The 24174-nt window shown below is 40.4% G+C and overlaps 1 long non-coding RNA gene across 1 annotated transcript in view; it reads left to right on the top strand.

The window, feature by feature from the left end:
- Nucleotides 1–24174, top strand: part of LOC120311807 — a 68125-nt gene that overhangs the window by 18748 nt on the left and 25203 nt on the right. The window contains exons 3-4 of the long non-coding RNA XR_005557735.1: nucleotides 20384–20472; nucleotides 21867–22229. This is a non-coding gene — a long non-coding RNA (uncharacterized LOC120311807). The remainder of the gene's footprint in view (nucleotides 1–20383; nucleotides 20473–21866; nucleotides 22230–24174) is intronic.

Here is a 24174-nt window from a genome sequence, read left to right as displayed (position 1 = left end):
GATTTATCCTGGGAAGATAAATCTTCTTTTCCTTGCCCCATTTCTAGTCACTTATAAAAACAAATTTCATTCAAATTAAATGTCATCCCACTTGGTAATTACAAATTACAGTAATTTGTGAGTTTCCCATGCCGACCACAAACTGAATCTTGTGGCTGGAATGAGTAGTATCTTTTGTCAGTCATCCAGCGGAAGTTCAGAATGTAAAAAGACAACACAATTCCAGAAATGAACAACTAGCTACACTGATAGTGCCACCAAAAAGTTTGGGTCCCTGGTCAAGGACTTTATTACTTACATGAAGGACTTCTGGGAAGAGATAGGCTACATCTTACAAGACTTTAAAAAATATGTTTGGCCTTGCCAATTTCATCAGGAGGTGGATAAACTACTAGAGCAAAAGGAAGGGTGACTAAACCCAGATCTGGGGCCAACACCCAAGAGAAAAGCTTGATAGGAGAGGGAAAACTTGGATAGGAAACTACAATGAAGCCAGCAGAGGGTACCACCACTCACAATCTCAGATGTTTCTATACTAATGCACAGATTATGGAAAGCAAACGAGAAAAACAGGAGGATAAATACAGCGCAATTACTGAAACTGCGTAGGATCACATATGGATTGTAACTCTGGAAGGTTACGCTTCAGTTAGAAGAAAAACAGATTCAACAGAAAAGGAGGGGACGTTGCACTGTAATTATGGCTGTATAAAAATGAATCATATATCAGAGGATGAAGATCCTGATGAGAATATTTAGATAGGAATAAAAGGGGGGGGGGAACAAAAGTGAAATCATCGAGGATAGACCAGTTGATCAGGCAGAAGGCATGTATAAGTCCTTGCTTTATTTCATCAGCAGACTTTCAAAGAGGCTTAGCAATTGTGGTATTGGGACATTTTAATTAACATGACATTTGGTGGGAAATTAACTCTGCCAAGAGTCAGAGGTTCAACAATCTCCTATCCTCTTCTGCTGACAACTTCATTTGTCAGACTGGATAAAGGAAGATGTTGAAGAAAAGGAGGAAGAGAAGATTCAAAAAGTTCTAGACAGGCTTCAACAGTGGCATAAAGAATAACAGGATAATAGCTGATGTGGAAGCTGTGGCTGCAAGTGCAAAGGTTATTGAAGAAAAGATTTGTTGCCCAGACCATGCACACAGTGTCTACCACTTGTCAAAGGTTGCCTGTGTCCAGGCAGAGGACAGCTAGGTCCAGTTGCAATTTATTTGCAACTTCCCATGGGTAGCATAATCCACAGTTTGAGAATGCTTTCCTTAAAGATTGTTTTCATTTGTGTTAGCTTCCCATGTTCCCTTTTTTGGGGAGAATGATCCCTCTCCCTGTACTGCAGGGATTCTCATGTGATGGTGACATGGAGAATCCATGACAGCCATCGTATAGCTTTTCCTCTGTAAGATGCCAGGCCTTAGTGCTACCATGTTTTCTCCATCTTTTGAAAAACTATATTTTAGTAGAGATGTGCAATGCTACAGATGCAAATCTGAAAAATAAGTGTGGGTAAACATGCTGCAACTATGGTGCTCCCTTCAAAATGCTGCATCTTTTTCTGAGCTTGCAATAGCTGTATGATCCCAGGAAAAGTTGCATTTGAGCTTAGGGGATACTGACGGCATACCCACACTCACTCCAAAAGGACCTTGCTACACTGGGCCAGCATTCAAGCAACAACTCCTCACTAAAACCTTATTTTCCTTGGATAACATGACTACTGTGCAAGCCTAGGGGGAAAAGTAGCTTCTTTAAAGAGGCATCAAAAGTGCATCTTGCGTCTTTTCAGCCTTAGATCCCTAATTTTTCTATTTTTAAATCCTTGATAACATTTGTTTTTTTAATTGGATTGTTTTTAAAGCTAGTTTTTTTCTTGCTTTCTATAGGGCTATCAGATCCTTTGCAGTAAGGATTTGTTTAAGAATATTTTATTAATTGACCAAGCAGCTAAATAAATAATACAAGGTACAATGCATAATTAGCCTTTGCCTTGATTACTTTTTCCTGAAGGAATATAATTTCAAATTATTGGTTGTCATTTTAATTGGGTAATATTTCTTAATTTGGATGTGCAGAAATAAAGTTTGTTTCCAGTATTTCAAACCCTACCAGACCCAATGAAAGCTGATTATTGTTATTATTCAGTTTAATTTTTTCAAATTACCTCTCCCCAAGAAATTCACACACTGACAGAATTAGGACACAATTTGCCACACAGACAAGCAGAAATAGAGGCTCAGTGGCTGGTGGGAAGCATTCTCAGCCTACCCTGCATTTCTAAGACACACAGAGCCTTTCCATTTCACAGTGGCTGATCCAAGACTTTCTGCTAATGTGTTTTGTCCTTGGCCATGACCCATTTGCAACGCCCATAAAAAAAAGATACGAAGATAGATGCGTATATGGTTGTCACCCATGCTCATATGCTAATATAAAAAATATCCCCACCTGAACTAGAATCAGCAGCTTTGCACTACAGATGATCATAAGTCAACTTAGCGTTGCAATGAAATGTGTCAAGTTAAACCAATCTATAAAGCAATTCTGGAAAAGATTTGTGAAGCTCTTTTATTTTGCATTCCCTCTCCTCCCCCCACTCCAAAATAGGCTGATTAAAATTAAAGCCATGTGCATTTTTAAAAGGCAAGAACAGATGTTTTCTTTGGCTGAAGTATCTCATCAGTTTGTGAGAATAAAGAGGAAAGTTAAATATATAAATAGTCTTTCTCCAGCTAAGTGGAGGGAACAGATTTTGTTCATAATAACAACAGATACTAATTGTGTTTCCAGATAGGCTTATCATATCAAGAGAAATAATCCATGATTATAAAAATAGACAGGGCTAAGTAACATAACGGGCTTTTCTGCTTAATGTACACATGCCATAAGATGTTTTCATACCTAGATTAACCAGGTAGGATATTTTTTTAAAAAAAACAGGCATGACTCAGCTTTTCCTTATTGTGTCTTTGCTTAATGGCATTATATAATTTTAATATAATCACTAGATTTTTAATATACTGTGTGGAACATGGTATTCTGGGGGCCATAATACATCTATTGCTACTTACATGATTGCAGTTATATAAAAACCTGTAGAGAGCATCTGAGGACTATGGATATTCAGAAGCAAGAGTTCAACTCTTTTTGTTGCAGGAAACCCATCAAAAATCCCCAGTCCCCCCAAAAAAGTCTTCTTACTTCTGAAGGAAAGTTTTCATTGGTATCTGAGATAGTTAAACTATGGCACTATATTCCAAGTTAATGTCTTGCTGAAAAAATAGTATTCTCTAATCCAATGAAATCACAACTCTAAGAGGCAATGGAGATGCCAAGTGAGATTAGCAGATTTTAATAAGCACCAGTCTTATGATTCTAACTACTGTTAAATTATATAAAAATATCAAATATGAACATGTAAACAATCCATGATCAATAGATAAATATTTTCTTCATAAATGATTATTTTGTATATATGTTTTTATATTAAAGTCTCCCAACCTAAATAAAAAATTATACAAAATGATAACAAGATGATAACACAAAATGATAACAAGATGATAACACAGAGGAACTACCAGAGGACTGGAAAAGAGCTGATGTAGTTCCCATCCTCAAAAAAGGGGAAAAAATGGATCCAGGAAATTACAGACCTATCAGCCTGACCTCAATACCTGGGAAGATTCTGGAAAAGATAATCAAACAACGAATCAACGAACACCTAGAGGCAAACAAAGTCATTACTAAAAGCCAACATGGGTTTGTCAAAAATAGATCATGCCAGACAAATCTTATTGCATTCTTTGACCAAGTGACAAAATTAGTGGATCAGAGGAATGCTGTGGACATAATTTACTTGGACTTCCGTAAGGCATTTGATAAAGTAGATCACAACCTACTACTTGACAAGATAGAAAAATGTGGGGTAGACAGAACCACCACCAGATGGATCCGTAGCTGGCTGACCGGCCGTACTCAGCGAGTGGTCCTCAATGGAAATGCATCTATATGGAGGGAAGTGTGTAGTGGGGTGCCCCAGGGCTCTGTTCTGGGCCCAGTACTCTTCAACATCTTCATCAACGATTTGGATGACGGGATAGATGGGGACCTCATCAAATTTGCAGATGACACCAAGCTGGCAGGAATAGCCAACACTCCAGAAGACAGGCTTCAGATACAGAAGGATCTGGACAGACTTGAACACTGGGCACTAACTAACAAAATGAAATTCAATGGTGAAAAAAACAAGGTTCTACATTTAGGCAAGAAAAACCAAATGCACAAGTACAGCATAGGTGGCACCATGCTCAATAGTAGTAACTGTGAGAGGGACCTCGGAGACCTAGTAGACAATCACTTAAATATGAGCCAGCAGTGTGCTGCAGCTGCCAAAAAGGCCAACACAGTGCTAGGCTGCATTAACAGAGGGATAGAATCAAGATCACGTGAAGTATTAATACCACTCTTCAATGCCTTGGTAAGGCCACACTTGGAATACTGCATCCAGTTTTGGTCACCACAATGTAAAAAAGATGTTGAGACTGTAGAAAGAGTACAGAGAAGAGCAACAAAGATGATTAGGGGACTGGAGGCTAAAACATATAAGGAACGGTTGCTAGAATTGGGTATGTCTAGTTTAACGAAGAGAAGGACAAGGGGGGACATGATAGCAGTATTCCAATATCTCAGGGGCTGCCATAAAGAAGAGGGAATCAAGCTATTTTCCAAAGCACCTGAAGCAGGACAAGAAGCAACGGGTGGAAACTAATCAAGGAGAGAAGCAACCTAGAACTACGGAGAAACTTCCTGACAGTGAGAACAATTAATCAGTGGAACAACCTACCTCCAGAAGCAGTAAATGCTCCAACACTGGAAGTTTTTAAGAAGAGACTGGACAGCCATTTGTCCGAAATAGTGTAGGGTTTCCTGCCTGAGCAGGGGGTTGGACTAGATGACCTCCAAGGTCCCTTCCAACTTTACTACTATTACTATTACATATATATATTTCTTCTGCTGTTTCTTTATAGGCTCTGATCTCAGTCTACTGTATGAAACCATATACTTTCATTTAAATCAGTACTAAGGAAAATTGGTGCCCAGGAGTTTCATTTAATTTTTGTGGATGAGTTGGGTCAAAGACTGCAATGGATGAGACATAATGCAACACGGTATAGTTAAGAAAAAAAAAGTCAAGATAGCAAGTGCTACAGTGAAATTGAAGGTCTGGTTTTTTGTTATGTGTGGGTACTATCTTGATATTTTGAGCATATTCTGGGAGGACATTCCTGTTCTCAGTTAAGCTGTTTTAAGTATTTTGCTGCAGTTTTTGTGTGCCTCCTGCCCAAACCAGCAAATTGGTTCAATTGGCCAGCCCTGGGGCTGCAGCTTTTTTTTCTTTAATTTTAAACTATGATGCTACATTTCCAGTGCTTTGCCGTGAACATTAATTTGCTGCTTCTAGTTTCCTTGTGCTTGTATTTTCTGGACTGGTTATGTCATTAAGTGAGGAACAAGCTGAGAGTAGCCTCATATTTTTGCTTAGTCCATGTACTATAGTTTTTACTGTTCTGATTAAAGAAATGAATATTGGTAGTCAGAGTATATTATGTGTTTGCAGGCCATTTTATCTTAAACATAGCATGTGGCAAAGGCAGATGTCGGCCTCCCTATTGGGAGTGAGTGAACCACAGCCATAAAAACAAAGCTGGAGATATCACATAGTCCATATAATTGTAGATGTAACAATAACAGGGACATGAAAAACTGAATTCGTGAAAAACAATACTGGCTAGAGTAGTAAGAGTTGTAGTCCAATGTACCTGAAGGGCAACAGGTTGGAGAAGGGCTGCTCCAATATTGGACTATCATTGCCAAAATGTATATCAGTATCTAAAATCCTTGTTGAAAGTCTTCAGTTTTTAAGCACACAAAGTTAGGTACAGTACAAAAGGTTCCTAGTAAATAAGTATAGATTCAGCATGTTTATTTTTTGTTTTATCTTAGTAATAGTAATTTAGCAGTTTAACTGCAATACTATGGTAATCTGGACAGGCTACAGTAAGAATAAAAATATTAAAACATAAGTGTTAAATCCTTCGTTCGCATGCGAATGATGAAGACACATGGTAACTGTTAACTACTCTTTATTCTCCTTCTCCAACACCCAAGCAAAAGACAAAAGGCACACAGGCCTTTTTATATAACCAGAAGCCCGGACAGTGTCAACCAATAGGAACAGAGCGTTTTCGTGCCTTGCGCATGCGCACAAGGCTGGCGCTGCTCTGTCTGATCTCGGGCAGCTTTTGGAATGCCCAGGACCAATGCAACGTCCCGAGCCTGCTTTTGCAGGCTCAGGACATAACACCCCTCCCCCCTAGATGGAACATACTTCGCTTACACACATGTATGTCGTGCACTGGGAAGAGTGAAATTCAGCTGCATTATTCAAATGCAAAAAGTGTGGAATACTTCAGTCTGCACTCAGGCAAACCCCCTTCAATATTTATTAACACAAATAAATGTATCCGAAATTAAAATAATGCAAAATAATCTACCCACGAGTTACTCCCTTCGTTCAGGGGCCTCATAAGAAGGTCCCTCATGACAGCAACCTCACAAAGTCTCTCAGATATTTGGGTGGGCACTTGGCCCGCTGCGACCTTCTAAGGGCCGGTGATGTTGCCTGGCCGACATGCTCGCCTACCAAGCTAGGCAGGACAGAGCGTTGCTGTCCCAAATATCTAGTTGACCCTGGTGACCTAGATATTTGTGGATACCCCTGGTCAGTTTCTCTGTCTGGAGCATCTGACGTATGTGAATACTGTGGATACCCCCGGTGTGACTCCCTGTCTGGAGTAATTATGGATGTGTGGGATGACCCCCTATCCAGTGAATTCCTGTTTGGAGCACTTGTAAAACCTTGGGATGAATCCCAAACAGTCTCAATAACAGCTAGTGAGGGCCTGTTAGGCTGGGAAACTGTGACCCAGAATGCTTATTATGGTCCTCCTCCCCCCAGAGCAGAGCCAGGAGCGGAAGGGTGGCAGTTCAATCTCCAACACAGTTGGTCTATGTGTCTGCGAACAACGCGGCCGTCAACCAAGGCAACTTCATATGACAACGCCTCAGAGACCTTGCAGACCACAACTGTGACCCAGAGATGTCCAGGCCCATAGTTTCTTGCCCAAACAGGATTGCCCACCTGGAGTCTCCTAGGTGCCCGTGGTTGTGAAGCCACCCAGTCAGGGTGCAGCCTGTCCAGTTTGGTGATGAGGCAGCGACCCCTGTGGCTGTGCATGGAGTGGTGCGGTGTGCAAGAAGGAAATCTGCTAACCTGTGATGCCAGTTACCATAAGTCAGTTTCTTGAGAGCATCTTTGGTGGTGTGCACCATTCTCTCTGCCAGTCCATTGGAGGATGGATGGAAGGGAGCCGACATTGCATGCCGGATCAGGTTGGCCTGAAGGAAAGCCTGGAATTCAAAAGATGTAAATTGAGGGCCATTATCAGAAACCAGGACATCTGGAAGTCCGTGTGATGCAAAAATTCCTCTCAATACCTGGATGGTCCTGGCAGTAGTAGTGGAGGAAACAGGAACAACCTCTAGCCACTTGGAATGGTTATCAATAACAACCAGGAAGAATTGCCCCTGAAAGGGCCCAGCATAATCTATATGCACCCTAGACCATGTGGTTTGAGTTTCCTTCCACCTATGTACTGGGGCCTGAGGTATTTCAGGCCGAGACTGTTGGCACACTTGGCACCCATGCACCTGGGCCTCGATGGCTTTATCGAGCCCAGGCCACCACAGATGGCTGCACACAAGCGTTTTCATCCTGACAATTCCAGGATGTCCCTCATGCAGAGAGATCAAGATTCTAGACCTCAATGAGGCTGGGATAACTACCCTGCTACCCCATAACAGGCAACACTTGAAAGTGGAAAACTCATGCTTCTTGTGGCAGAAGCTTTGAAACTCAGTATCTGAGCACTTGTCAGGCCATCCTGACAACACCCATGTCAGCACACGTGTAAGTGTGTGATCAGTGGCAGTTTCTGCAGCCACGTCCCTAGCATTGAGGGGAGACTCAGGCAACTCCTGAATGGAAAGAATATTAATGGCTGGAACAGGATCTGGCTCTAATCTGCTCAGGCCATCTGCATGGCTCATTTTTTTTCCAGGTTTGTGAACTAAAGTGTAGTCATATGCTGACAGGAAGATGGATCATTTCAGCATACGAGGAGAAATGATATGTGGTGTCTGTTTGTTGGTGGTAAACAAACCCAGCAGAGGCTTATGGTCTGTATAGACTGTGAAGTGGCGGCCATATAAGAAATCATGGAATTTCTTTATGCCAGCCACTATGGCCACGGCTTCTCTGTCAATCTGAGCGTAATTCTGCTCTGCAGATGACAGAGTCCTTGAGTAATAGGCCACAGGGACTTGTGTCCCATCAGCCTTCAGATGACTAAGTACAGCTCCTACCCCATAAAGAGATGCATCACATGCGATGTATACAGGCAATTGCTTATTGAAATGTGCTAAAACAGCATTTGAAGTGAGCAAGGCCTTAACCTCATTGAAACTCCTGTCATGGACTTTAGTCCACTGCCATGGAGCCTGCTTGTCTAAGAGCCTATGTAATGGGTCTGCCACTGCAGCCTTATGTGGGAGAAATGCATGGTAAAAATTTAGGCTTGCAGCTCACTCTTGGGCTTGGGGCCTGTTGAATAGCTTGTAGTTTAGCTTCAGCAGGGTGAATGCCTTGGGCATCAATCCTGAAACCTAAGTCAGTAGAAGTGACTCCTATCTTGCACTTATTCTGCTTTAGCTTAAGGCCTGCTTTTCGAAAACGAAGCAAGACAGCCCATAACCTTTCTGCTAAATTTTGAGATGACTCCCCAGCAATGAGGACGTCATTGAAGTAGGGACAGACCCCAGGAATACCTCGAAGTGTGCTTTCCATGACACTTTGGAATATGCCAGGGGCTACATTTACCCCAAATTGCAGTCTTTTGACCTTGAAGGCTCCCCTGTAGTCTGGGCCTCTGCAGCTGCCTCATCAACAGGTAGCTGTTGATAAGCCTGTGCCAGGTCAAGCTTCGCAAAAATACACCCACCCCCTTGAGGAGGCCAGGATGTGGCTTACAACAGGGACTGGATAAGCATGCTGTTGCAACGCCTTATTCAGTGTATACTTGTAGTCTGCACATATACGTATTTCCCCATTAGCCTTTAGAGGCGTTACTATGGGAGTTTCCCATGGACTAGAATCCATAGGTTCTAAAATGCCTTGCTGGAGCAATTTGTCCAGCTCAGCATCTATTTTACATTTGTGGGCAAAAGGTACCCTCCTAGGCTTGACCCTGATGGGCATGATAGTTGGGTCTAACCGTAGCGCAATGGGGGGGCCCTTGTAGGATCCTAGCTCTAAACTAAACACATCTGCAAACTCCTTGCAGACTTCTGCAAGGCTCAACATTTGCAAATGGTGAAGCCCAGTTACCCAAACCAATCAAGTCCAATAAGACTCGTACGTTCACCCCCAACTACCACCACATCTAGGAGACCTTCAAAATCCTTATGCTGTACTCTAAGGGTGGCCTCCCCCTTAACACACATCACAGAATTCTGAAAATCAGTGAGTATTAGATTCAATGGCCTGAGTTTAACTCGAGGGCCACTGCTGCTGCATATCCTTTTGAATGTGTTAATTGAAATAATTGAGAGAGCGGACCCAGTGTCTAACTCCATTGATAAGGGAACCCCTTGCAATCTTACGTTAATGGAAAGTTTCTTCTTAAGGGGCTTGTGTGTCCCTGGTCCTCAGAATACTCATGCACGATGCGCAGAAACCCACCCTATGTTGGCTGGGGACCCTGGTACCTTTCAGAAGCAATTCTTCATGAAGTTGGACCTTCTGGCGACCCAAACAGATGGATGCGATGTGGCCTTGCCTGCCACATGCCCTGCAAATGGTGGAGTGGAACCTGCAGTCAGCTCGCTTGTGGCACCCCCTGCACCTGAAGCATTGAAGAGATGCTGGGGCCTTGTCTGGACATCCCTTCTGCCTCCTTTCAGCTGGCTGGTGAAGTATGTCCACCTCCTCATCAGCATCCGCTTTGTCAGACCCAGCGTGATACCTACCTGCCGATATCCCCATGTTCAGCGTGGAATGTTGCAACGAGTGATCCATGCACTCCCAGTCGACCTCAATGGCTTCGTGAGCTGCGCTGCCAACACTGTTACGAGATTGTTGCTGGCATCTCTGCAGCGGCAGCCGAGCGGATCATGTGACCACCTGACATGGATAGCAGACATCCGGACAACCGCTATGCACTGATGGGAGTGGGAGGGGCCGAATTAAGGAAGCGTAATATATTATAGTTATGGCTGGGACGCTGGGTCTGACAGGTTTGGACGCTGGGATAGGAGGAGAATGGTGGGAATGCAACACTTAGACTCAATGTAATGATGGATTTACATGTTAGCTAGGCTGGGTGTGGTGTGGGTGGAGTTTTATCACGGGGGGTGACTGGGCGTGATACGGGTGGAATCTCATTATGACTGGTAATTGGGGTGTGTACTCTGGGCGTGGTGATGTAATGTATTTAGAGCGCTGGAGGAAGGTCCCTCCCAGTGCTAACTTCGTTTTCAACATAGTTAATAAAACTTGTTGGATACTGCAACGTTCCTGTTTCTTGGCTTTCTTGAAGCACAGTTAGGATGTTTCTGTTATGCTTCTGATCCTTCTTGAGTGTCCTCTTGATGGACGGTAGTTGTGTCTGGAGGGTTTCTGGCGAGCCGTAAGGCCTTCACAACCCCACTTGCTGCTTCCTCAGCTGCCACCTCTCGTAGCATGTCTTGGAAGGAGACATCTTCCGATGCTGTATTGGCAGGCTGAGACGCTGATTCAGACGCCATTTTTTCCCTTCGTCGGACTTCCTGGGTGAGTCCTTAAATCTTTTGTTTCAGCTTGCAAAGAATCCCATCCTCGTCGCCAGTGTTAAATCCTTCGTTCGCATGCGAATGATGAAGACACATGGTAACTGTTAACTACTCTTTATTCTCCTTCTCCATCACCCAAGCAAAAGACAAAAGGCACGCAGGCCTTTTTTTGCAAAAATCTTCTGTTGTAAGTCTCTGCTTCTCAAACCGCATATGAAGTGATCTCACAGCCTCTCTTCCAGATCCTTGAACTCACAAGAACTGGCTGCTTGCCTTAAGGCAGCAATAAAGTCTGCAGCAGATTCACCTGGCCTCTGGTCTCTCTGCTTGAACGCGTGCCTCCAAGCAATGACGGATAACTTCAGCTGGAAGTGCTCCTTCAACATCTTTTTCAAGTCAATATATGTTACTGACTCTAGAGGTGCAGGGGCCACCAGATTTTCTGCGATGTCAAAAGCTTCTTGTCCACAGGCACACAAAAGAGTTGCTGCCTTCAGGCCATCTTCTCTTATCTGATTTACCCTGAAGTAGTCTCCACCCGTGCTACGTAGGAATTCCATCTCTCTGGGTGGGAGACATCGAAATCAGACAAGCGGCCAATCTTCGACATCGTAAACTTTACGATCTTCACCAATCACTTCCTCTGCAAGCCGTTGTTTGGGAAAGGGTCCTTTAGCCGAGCTCACCCTCCAGCGATGCTGTACTGGCAGGCTGAGACAGTTATTCAGACACCATTTTTTCCCTTCATCGGACTTCCTGGGTGAGTCCTTAAATCTTTTGTTTCAGCTTGCAAAGAATCCCATCCTCGTCGCCAGTGTTAAATCCTTCGTTCACATGCGAATGATGAAGACACATGGTAACTGTTAACTACTCTTTATTCTCCTTCTCCATCACCCAAGCAAAAGACAAAAGGCACGCAGGCCTTTTTATATGACCATAAACCCAGACAGTGTCAACCAATAGGAACAGAGCATTTTTGTGCCTTGCACATGCGCACAAGGTTGGCGCTGCTCTGTCCGGTCCAGGGCAGCTTTTGGAATGCCCGGGACCAATGCAACATCCTGAGCCTGCTTTTGCAGGCTCAGGAAACAACAATAAGCATAAACTAAACAAAAGAAGCATGCATAAAATCAAAGGCAGCATAATGAAACAGATATTATTGTAATAATAACAATGAACAAAGCAGACTATTTAAGATTTATTCTTAAGGGCCTGGGAATTTGGCATCATAGCACCAAGCAAAATCAAAATCTGAGAAGGACTGAATTCCAGATTCTAGTGCAGGGATAATGTGACACTGGTAACACAAAAGAAGAAAGAGAATAAGGGCACATCAGGATTAGCAGCAGTACTTTACAGCACTGAATTCAGTTTCTGCACAAGAACGTCCAATTATATTTCCCAGGGGACAAATAAAGTTCATGAAGACTATTGTGGCACATTGTAATAGCCTCCAGCAAACAACAAGTAATCCCATTGCAGAAATTCAGAAATAATAATAAAGTATGGAGCAACAAATATTTGTGTTGTGGAAGTAAAGGGGAAGGCAGCAAATCACTACTAAAATTTGGGAAAATACAGAGGATCAGTCAGTTTAGCATGGGACTCTTAGAGCTACTCAAAGCATACTCTCAGACACCTCCTGGCGTACTGATGGTTCTGTAAACATTCAATATCAGTGAGGGAGAAGATCTGGGAGGAGGATCTATATTACTGCTTGTGAAAGCTATTTGTAACCCTGATTTGGGTTATACAGGGAAAGTTGGACCATAAGAAAGCTGAGCGCAAAAGAATTGAGGCCTTTGAACTATGGTGCTGGAGAAGACTCCTGCGAGTCCCTTGGACTGCAAGGCATTCAAACCGGTCAGTCCTAGAAGAGATCAACCCCGACTGCTCTTTAAAAGGCCAGATCCTGAAGTTGAAACTCAAGTACTTTGGCCACCTAATGAGAAGGAAGGACTCACTGGAGAAGAGCCTAATGCTGGGAAAGATTGAGGGCAATAGAAGAAGGGGACGACAGAGAATGAGATGGCTGGATGGAGTCACTGAAGCAGTAGGTGTGAATTTAAATGGACTTCAGAAGATGGTAGAGGACAGGAAGACCTGGAGGAACGTTGTCCATGGGGTCGCGATGAGTCGGACACGACTTCGCAATTAACAACAACAACAACAACAAAAGGGAAAGAGCTTGAGGCAAGAATTAAGCTTCTTCTGAAGTAACCAAAGTTTGTTTCAGGTTTTTGCAGCTGGAAGAAAACTTTTTATTGTTTTTTTTTTTAAAAAAAATTCTGCCTTCTTGGAGCTCAAGAAGCAAGGATAGTGATGTGAAGATATCACCTAATGAGCAACATTTTCAATCTTGGAAGGAGGCTTGTCCCACTCTCCAAAGGGGAAAAAAAATAGCAACATCAAATATCTTGGTTTTGGGTGCCAAATTTTAGCAATGCAATTTGCTAGTACTCTGAGGGCTACATGATGAATACCAAGGGCCACAAAATAGGGGTTGGGGATGATGAGCAGTCTATAAGTTACTCATTCCTGCAACAAAATCTGCAGACCTAAATCACCCAGTGATTTCAGAGCAATTCCTGAATGTGTACTACTTACAGTATATGACAATGGCAAATTTCTAGGCCTTGCATTTTTTCATTTCTGTTGGTGCACAAATATTCATAACATTGAGTCTTGGCAAGCTTCCAGAGTAAAGCAGCTACTCAAGGCAGCAGATTTAGGGGTTTAATGAAAAGGCAGCAGATATTTGGCTATTGAATTTTCTATGATTGCTGTTAAAATGGTTTGTTTTGACCTTTTTTGTGTGTATGAGCATTCCTGAAAGCAGAACTCTGATCTGAGCAATAATTAGCAAAGCAGATTTATTACTCTAGCGTAAAGGAGATTTATTTATAGGAAATGTATTAGCAAGATAAGCAAAGTCTAGCACCTTGCTAGCTACATGTGACTGTGAAAAGAGTCAAAGAATTTTGTACTCTATTGGGGGGGGGGGAAGAGGCAGAAAAAAATAACTTCATATTAAGAATCACTTGGATAAACAGCAGGCAGAATGAAAGACAAAGAGAAGAAAAGCAAAGAGAAACACAGATGAGTATTAATTTTAAAGCAAAGGGGTTACATCTCAAGAGCCAGTAAGGGCCAAGGAACAGTAAGTTTATCTAGAACAGTGTCTCTCAACCTTGACAATTTTAAGGCATGTGGACTTCAACTCCCAGAATTTCACAGCCAGTTGAAGTCCACATGCCTTAAAATTGTCAAGGTTGAGAAACACTGATCTAGAAGTCTATGGAGATTCTGCCTATCTAGAAGGGAAACTCAAGCTCAGGGAAAATATCTTTGAAAACCCGAAATAAAATAACAGCATTCAATCTGAGTAACCTATTACTCCTAGAGTCTTTTGTTTTTATTAAATACTTTTTATATTTTGTTAAACGGATATATTTATACTTCTGTAAATGGAATACTGGTCATTGGTTGTAATAAAGGACTGACTGAGTAGATCTAGAATCTGCAGGTATTGGATTTTTCATCCTGAATTCAAGAAAAGCCATACCCTACAATCCTAGCATAAGCTAAGTTTAATTAAATCATCTTTCCCCAGAGCCACATTGTTCTTTTCCTGGGAAATACAGAGGACAAGTGAGGAAAGTGGGATTTGCTTAGAAATTTGCATTTCAGAGCTAGAGAGAGAAAGAATGAGGTTACAGTCAGTCATGTGTGCATTCTGTTCTAACAGAGATTTCTGAAGCTTGTTATCGCGATGCCCATTAAAGGGCCATTTAATAAAACCACTTGTTTAGTGCACTAGTGCAATGCTTTTCAAACTTGGCAACTTTAAGATGTGTTGACTTTGAATTCTGGTAGTTGAAATGCAGACATTTTAAAGTTGCCAAGTTTGAAAAAAAAACACTGCACTAGAGCCTTTTTAAAGGCAAGCAATGAGGGTAATTGCCTTAAATCCTGCATATAAATATAGGCTCACCTCCGTATTTGAAATGAACAAATGGGATATAATCAGCTGAAGTATAATTTCCCAGGTATTTAGAATGATCAGTTTCCCCTCACATTCCTATTTAACGAGCTTAATTTCAATATTTTTTTTTAAATGGAGAAAAAATTAAACTGCTGTAACCAAGAGCCATATGACATTCTTTAAAAGGCCTTTGTGAGTTTGCCATTTGCAAGCAACCAACTATCTTGGGCAACATTGTCCAAAGGCTTTTGTCCCTCAAGAATCCTGGGCAAGGCAGAAGAAAGCCTCAAATGATCAAGAGCTTCTTTCCAAAAGATGTAGTGACAGAGGTTCACACTTGTTCTAAGTGATCTGTCAGAACATGGAGACATTCCTGCCTCTCCATCTGCCCTGCCATAGGGTGAGGAATGAAGAGAGCAGTGATACTTGCAAAACTGAAGCAAATAAGACCATACTTAATCTTTACATTCAGTGCTGTGAACAAGCTCCTGGTCCTGCTAATCTTGCTCACAATCATCCAAACTTTTGCTGGGCAAGTGTTTCTGCTTGAATCCTTCTGATAACTTTAATCTTTTATCTGTGCATCATTTCTGATTTGAACAAAATGTCCCACACCATTCCCTTTCTGCTGGACAAGAGCCGAAATTACCAGTGATGATATGAAATTTAATGATGATTTCTTGACTACCAGACTGGCAATTGTCCACTCCAAAGTACAGGACGGGGTGGTGGTGTTTCTTATAAAAAGGACATGTTATTGATTGAAATTAGCTGAAAGAGAAATTGCTTCTCACAAATTGTATGGAGTGTAATGAGTTTTTAAAGAGGTAATTTTGAAAAAAGATTAATGGACCTAGATTGTGGCCTCTAACTTAGAACTGGAAATGACCTATAGGAAACAATGTTTTCAAACTTACATAAAGCAGACAGCTTAAACTTAAGCCATTGCAAAGGATTCAGTCTATATCTGAATCAATTTATGGGTTTCTGTGATGCACCAAAAGGTAAGTGCATTCATTTAACAAGTTCCATTTTTATGGCAAGTGCTGTTGTGGGATTAAAATATCTGCACAGGTATTATTCAATGCAATAACAACATTGGAAAAAAGGCTGTATTTTTATGGACAACTTGTAGAAAACAGTGTAGAACATAAACATGGAGGAAGCTAACATGAACAGTGATAAGTGACATGGAGTTTTTAGAAAGGGGATGCTGGTTGTAAAGGCAAGATGAAGACAAGAAAAGAAGGCTTTCATACTATGAACAGCAAGGTAACAATTTACATGACAAATGGAGGAAGAAAGAAAATTGTATCCACAAAATGAAAAAGAGACAGCATAAATGGGGAACCACATTTTAAGTATGATTTTCCATCCAGTCTAATCCACTTAATAGACATGCCAGCCAGCCCATTCTTAACTAGCTTGCTACTCAGCAAATTATGCTTTGTCAAATGTTTTGCTAAAGTCAAGATATATTGTGCATATACGCAACATTACTAAGGAATTGCCCTGTTAAATTAATTTGAAATAAAAGTAATCCAACAAGACTTACTCTTGCCAAATTCACTTGCAATGATTTTAAGGGTTCAGTGAAAAATTACCATTATATCTAGATGAGATTGCCTTTGCTGTTTCAGGTTATCTACTGAAGATCTCCTTCTAGTAAGTTATTATTGCTTCTCAAATAACTTATGATCTCTGCTTGCTCATCTTTGTCCTCTGAGGGACAACATTCTTCTTTTTTTAGTGCTGTTGAGCAAGTTTTGACTCTGGGAATTGTCTGGACAAATTTTCTTGGTGAGATTTTTGGAAGTGGTTTGTCATTGCCTTCTTTCTAAGATTAAGAGAGAAAGAATGACTGACCCAAGTCATCTTGCTTTTCCTCTTTTTGATGTCATCTTGCTTTTCCTCTTTTTGATATTGTTGTTGTTGTTCAGTCACTATGTCACCCCTATAGCACCCCAGGCTCCCCTATCTTCCACTATCTCCCTGAGTCTGCTCTAAACACATGCCCCACTGCATTGATAACACTAACCATCTCATCCTGTGCCATCCCCTTCTCCTTTTGCCTTCATTCTTTCCCAACATCAAGGTCTTTTCTAATGAGTCCTCTCTTCTTCTTTTGGTAGCCAAAGTATTTGAGCTTCAGCTTCAATAGCTGTCCTTCCAAAGGATAGTCAGAGTTGATTTTCTTTAAAACTGAGCTTTTCCTCCTACTTTATGCTTAAGACAAGACTAAAAATCATGGTCTCCTGGTTTCTAGCCTAGTGCCTTTAGCTAGTACACCAACATGGCTCTCAAACATTCTTTTTTGTGGTAGTGGGAAGATAGTTCAAATTCAAGGCATTTTGTAAGAGAAGCAGAACCAAGAGTGGGTCAAAAGAAGGATCAGCCTAGAATCCTGCTGTAGCAAATGTACTAAGTCGAATCCACCGTGAATTCTGTTGACACTTATCTAACTTTTAGCAGATGCTAACAGTTAGTTGAGAATATTCTTGTGCAGAGGCATGAGCAATAAATTTGTTTAATTGGAAATTCACATGTGGTCCTGGTCTTTCACACCTGACATATTCTGAAGAGATTTGAGCCATGACCTGTGATGGCCCGCTCAGACTCAGAATAATATGAAATAGAGGAAATTGCTCAGGATGAATATTAGCCTCAAGGAGAGCCAAGCAATCAGACATCAGAGACTGACATGATCAAGGAGCATTTCAGTCATCAGGAGGCAGCAGAATATGAGAGGTTGGATCCAGTACCTCCTTCTAATTCTAGAGCCCATAAGGCTTAGCACAGAGCAAAAGACAGATCTTCCCACCTTTGGTTGCCTGCATTTGATGCAGAATCTATTTAAGAGTCATTGTTGCCCAGCATTCTCCACTAGGATCAGCTTGTCAGAAATCTGAATTTGCTTCTCGAATCTGTTATTTGAAAAAAAAAACCTCATAAGCACTGCCTTGCTGGATTGGACTCATCTAGTCCAGCAATCACAGCAGCTTCAAGAAGATGGCCATCAAAGGCAGTGCCATCAAGGCTAATATTTGTTCTTTGAAATCAGACCAGTTGATGACACACACACACACACACACACAGCCTTTGGATTCTGGCCATTTGGAACTCATTCCAGATACATTTGCTACTCTGTGCACGTATTTCCATGTGCATTTGCCTGCCACTGCTGCCATTTACCAAATTCTAAGTAAAACTTCTTGCAACTACTCCTCAGAATGTGTGTTTGGCCCATGACTCTTCCATGATTGAATTCTGAGAAGGCAAATATGAGATCACAGTTCTAGCCAAACCTTTGATTTTATAGATTTTTTTTTAAAAAAAAGCATTTCCTTTTTTCTGTCAACATTTATAAAGCAGCCTTTCCCCATGGACAACACCACATACAGTTCCAGAATTCTCAACCAGCAGCCTTGGTGGTAGCAGTTATATATCAATATGAAGAGGCACCAGTAGGGAAAGGCTGTGTTCTGCCTTGAAGTATGATAACTTTATTGTCAATTCTAAATCTAGTTGCTAGACCTGTGGTCATTACTTTCATCTTTTGTATATTTAAACCTAGTTTCATTCTTTCCACTGCTATTTGATTTACATTATTCTAACTCATTTGCACTTTTATCTATCTGAGAAGGGTCATCAGCAAAATGTAAGTTAGTAATGTTTCTTCCTCCCATTTTAAAACCAGGTTCATCTTCTAATCCAGCATCCCTCAAAAGTATATAGATTGGTATAAATAAGGAGAGAATATATAGTTGTGTCTCACTCCGTAGCCAACCTGGTACCAGATGGCTTCACCAAGTTGTTCAGATTTTGCCACTCTAACATATATATAGTTTTATTGCAAGTAAATAGTTAATCCACTTTTCTAAATTCATTCCACAGCTGGCTAAAGTTAACACAATCAAAAGCCTTTTGATACTTTATGAAGTGCATATTGACTTCTTGTGCTTTCTCAATTATTTAGTATGTATCAGCAATAATATTCTTGTTCCTTGAAACCATCTTGAACACATTGGGCTTTCATTTATGTTGAATGATCCTAAGCATTATTTTACTAGCGTAATTAAGGATGCTACGCAATAATTTACATACTTGGGTCAGTCTCCTTTTTATGATATTAGTATGTAGACTGACCTCTTCCAAACTGTTGACCACTACATTATTTTTTAGATTTGTTGATACTGTTTGGTTTTATGTTTTATTGGTTTCTCTTCTGTTGCTTGCCATATTTCTGTAGGTATTCCATCAGCACCTGTAGGATTCTGACTTGATAGCGACTAGAGTGCTGATCTAACTTCAAAGATGCCTTTACTGTTATCACTAAAGTGAAAATTGGTCCTATATCTTCTTCCTATATCACTGCAATCCTGTTCAAGAAAACCATTCTCCTATTTTAGGAGTCACAGTTATACTAATTGTACATATTGGTCAAATGTGGAAAAAACAATTTTTCAACAACTGCAAACACTGACAAGTCATCTCTTATGGAAAATTAATAATAATGATAACAACAACAGCTTTATTGTCACTTTGAATATACACCAATCGGCATACATCAAAATGAAATTTTGTTGCATACAGCTCTCCAAGGGTCACCACCTCCAATATACACTCCTTGTTCGTGGCCAGCTCGTTTCAGATCATCCATTTTAGTCTCTAGGGAGCGAACGATGGCAAACAGGACAGATGGAAACAGAGCTCCATTCTATTTACGCCAGAGCTCTCATGTCCTTCCTAAATCCCAAGCAATATCTCATCATGATAAGAAGTATTAAAAAGGATAATCCCACATCTCCACTCAGCTATAATTGGAGGCATCATTTAACAAAGGAAGTGGTGAAACTAATTTAGAAATATCTGGATCTCATTTCTTTCGCCAACAGCCATAGACTCCACAGATCAGTTGCTAGAAGGGTGGCAGTGGTGATCCCAGGAGAACAGCTTTGTTTCTGAAAACTCCTTTGGCGCATACATTCATACAGCTAAATGAATGAAAGCTGTATTACACATTTTGGCTGAGCCCTAGACTCACTTTTATGGTGATAAACTGCACAGAATTCAAAAAAGACTTATGTCTGGAAAAATATGCGTACCACTTTTTATCAGTATAAAATATTTATGAAGTGAAAAACTGCTACCAGCTTTCACTCTGGTTGCGACCTGGAGAATTAGAAAGGCAGCAGGTGGTTGATCAGGAAGGCACCACAGTTGAAGCTAGAGACCTTTTTCAGCCCCCAAACATCTGCATGCTTGTGTAGAGAAACAATTGACAAAAGCATTTATGGGAATATACTCAGCATGTATTCTGGCACATGGTAAAAACACTTCCACAGAAAGACCACTAAGATTTTAGATGAGGTTGCAGAGAAGGGTTTGGAATAATAGCTACCTATTGTTTATCACTGTCTCTAATTTCTTGGGCCAGACTCCAATGAGATCATCTTTCTGAAGAGATATAGGCAGGAGCTCTTTCTTCAATCAAGCTGTCTTTTGTTTTCCTGTGCCATAAATCATGTGAGTAAATATCCTTTCCAGAAGCAGATTTAAATTATGATAATATAATTATTTCTAATCATGGAATGTAATTGTTCTGTAACAAGCCTTTCAGTCATGTCTAATTTGGTACACGGATGGTGCATTTGTCTCATGATTACAAAAAAGATATTTGTATGGTTTTGATCTTTGAGCATAAGTTTGCTGCAAATTATACCCAGGTGATCTTATTTTGTATGTATTTGCTGAGAGCTTGTTTAACTAAAAAAATGCTTCTTTTATTATAATTGATTGGGAGTTTTTTCAACTTCTTTTATATCCTCAAAATTTTTTCCTATGTAAAATGAATTTGTGTTGCTTTGTAAATGAAATATCAGGAAAGTCATTCGGATGCCAAGGAAGATACATCCTAAAAAGCAAGAGGGGAATGAGGTAGTAAAAATGGGACATAGCTTTATTAAATATTAAGCAATTACATTACAAAACACAAATGTATTCATTACATTTGAGAATTCTGACGAGCACATCTGCTGAAGGCAACTCATTGAGGCGTATAGTAAAAATAAGATTGATGCATACCTTTTCTCTACCCTCAGCTGACCTACTTCTTCCTTCATCATTCAACTAAGTTTTCCTGGAGTGGAACATGGTTTGCAGTTTGCTGATCAGTACTAGGTCAAAGTTTTTATTTCATGTGCTTTCAGTTGAAGCTGCTGTAATAATTCAAAGCACTTGCTATATTATTCCGTTCAGATTCTAATGTCACGGAACATTTTGAATGTTTTTAGATATATGTGCTCTTCTGGGCCATCAAATTGGTTGAGTACCACAAATTTTACAACATAACTTCAAAATCTCTCAAGTTGTCTACAGTCCAACAGTTCAATCTTTGTAAATGTGTTTATTACATATGGGTATATGCGTGTGTGTGTGTGATTGTGTTCCCAACCCTGTTCATACACATGAATGAATGAAATTAAAATATCTATAGTACTGTGATCATACAACATCAAAATGTCTATGTTAAAAGATATGTAAGACATCTCTATCAATAGCATGAAGATATTTAATGACCAATAATATTAACTGTAATTATTGCTAATTATAATAATCATATAATGAAAGCTTAAAATCTGTCAACCATCACCAACAAAATTAAATTCAGTCAGCAAACATCCTCCAGGGTAATCCTCCAGTCTTTAATGCTTTCCAGGATGTGGTCAAAGTGCCTGCCAATCTTTCCAAAAGTAACAATGCAGTGTCTTCTTCCAAGAGACAGATTATACTTAGAAGGGTAGTGTGCTCATCAAGCTCAATGTCTTTTCCTGTAATCTCACTGCCAAAGGCATCAGTTTGCCTCATTATAGTTCTGCAATGTTGAATTTCAATACTTCTATGCCATTCTTTCCATATAGAAAAATAACTTCCCTCTTCCATGAAATGAACAGACAAAAATATGTTGAAGAAAGAAACCTGGCCATCACCATAAGCCACCTTAGTCAAGCAGCAATTTGTTTAATTCTTCCAGCTTCTTTGTTCTCCTTGATGATGATGCCAAAGGCCTGGCGTATATTATCCAACTTGTGACTTTCATGGCCTTTTGAACATTGGGACTTCAGAAATCTATCAGGAGAATTATGCTTGCAGGGGTTCTGATGAAATCACTGGACAATTTCCATCAATCTCTGCCGAGCCTAATGTTCTGCACTATCAAATTATAGAACTGTTATTTTCCAAGTCTGGGAATGCAAATGCAATCATCAGCTCTCCAGATCAAGGTACGGATGCTTTTCTTTTCTTTCCTTTCCTTTTTTCTTCTTTTTCTTCTTTTTTTCCCAATGTACTGGTTTTGTAAAATGTGGCCTTTTTTCTAAGCTGGTGGGGCTTGGTCATTTATTGTGAGTACCGATGACTAATTAGGTTATTTCTAATTTAAATTGCTTGTAATGCTCCCATCAGATAGAGGCAATGTTTGCTTCTTTCTTTGCTATGATATGTAGAGAGCATTACTATGCACAGGAAAATACTTTTGTTGGAATTCAATCCATTTGGTCAGATATGTGTGTGCATATGGTGAAGCCCTTTTCTTGGTGTCATGGATTGCATCACAAAGATCTGAGGTAAAGAGTCACCTCCCTTTCAAAAGCCAGGCAAGTCATTCCCTTTGACTACAATGGAAAAATCAAGAAATACTCCCAAAATGGCTTCAGTTCAATTTGTTGCAGCATTGACATATGAGATAATAGGTTTTACTCAATGTGCAACTAAAATGGCAACAGCAGAAATGGAAATAAGCAAAAGATACATAAATCCTTGCACACAAGCCATACAAGAGATTCCCAATCCCGACATGCAAGGGATGCAGGTAATTAAAGGGTTAATTATCTGCATCCCTTGGGTGACTGGGTTAACTTTTAGTGATCACATAGATTTTCTCCATGATGATCTGTTCCTTACATGGTCTTTTGGGTCTTCCAGAAATATTAGAATAGAATAGAATAGAATAGAATAGAATAGAATAGAATAGAATAGAATAGAATAGAATAGAATAGAATAGAATAGAATCTGGAAGGGACCTTGGAGGTCTTCTAGTCCAGCCTCCTGCTGAAGTAGGAGAACCTATACCATTTCAGACATGTGACTGTCCAGTCTCTTCTTAAAAACCTCCAGTGATGGAGCGCCCATGATTTCTGAAGGCAAGCTGTTCCACTGGTTAATTGTGGAAGTTAGGAAGTTGTTAGGAAGTTTCACCGTTGGGAAGGTTTTCCTTAATTCCAGGTTGCTTTTCTCTTTGATTAGTTTCCATTCATTGTTTCTTCTCCTGCCCTCTGGTGCCTTAGAGAATAATTTGACCCCCTCTTCTTTGTGTCAGCCCCTCAAATACTGAAATACTGCTATCACGTCACCCCTATTTCTTCTTTTCTTTAGACTAGCCAAACCCAAATCTTGTAGCCGTTCTTCATATGTTTTAGTCTCCAGGCCTTTGATCATCTTAATTGCTCTTCTCTGAATTTTTTCCAAGGTGTCTGTTAGCTAACCATGCAAAGGCAGAGAGACAAGTAGATATTTCTAGAGAAAGTGTTAGAAAAGCAGCTGCAGAGCAGAGAATATATCTTCAACCTGTGCCATTCAACTTGGCCACTCCTAGTTGTCCCTTCATTCTGGAAAGGCTGAATTTCAGATGCCTTCTGATAATAGCCTCAATGCAGCATTCCCTTGATCAGCCCTTCTGTGAAAAAAGGTTGGAGAACATTAGGCCAGAGCTTCTCAAAGACCCCTAGATCAGATTTGAGCAGTCATTTTCTTATGTTTCAATAATTATAACTTTTGTGAAACATGGATAATATGAGGGTGAAAGTTCTTTCTCCGAGCTTGTGGGTTGTTTTCTGAATGTTTTGTTACCAGGCTAGTAACATCTTCAGTGGAGTTTCAAACTCTGAAAATATTACCTAATCTGGTAACAAAACGTTCAGAAACCAATGCACAAGCTTGGAGAATGAACCTTCACTCTCATCCTACACCCGAGCTTCAGATATTTGCCACTATTGTCTATGGACAATATATCTACAGCAGAATTAATTTCCAAAGATTGAGCTAAGAAGATTTCAATCATTTCTCCATGTGGAATATTTCTTAAGATATTAAATACTCTTTCTTCTGAATAAAGTTTGGCAAAAAAAATCAGGTTTAGGTAGAAATATACTCAGGATTTATTTTATAAAT

Source organism: Crotalus tigris, unplaced genomic scaffold (assembly GCF_016545835.1).
Source record: "Crotalus tigris isolate CLP2741 ecotype Arizona unplaced genomic scaffold, ASM1654583v1 scf7180000018371.15429387391:27106975, whole genome shotgun sequence".
Lineage (NCBI taxonomy): Eukaryota > Metazoa > Chordata > Lepidosauria > Squamata > Viperidae > Crotalus > Crotalus tigris.
Note: the sequence above shows the minus strand (reverse complement) of the source record. Positions and strands in the feature narration are given on the sequence as shown.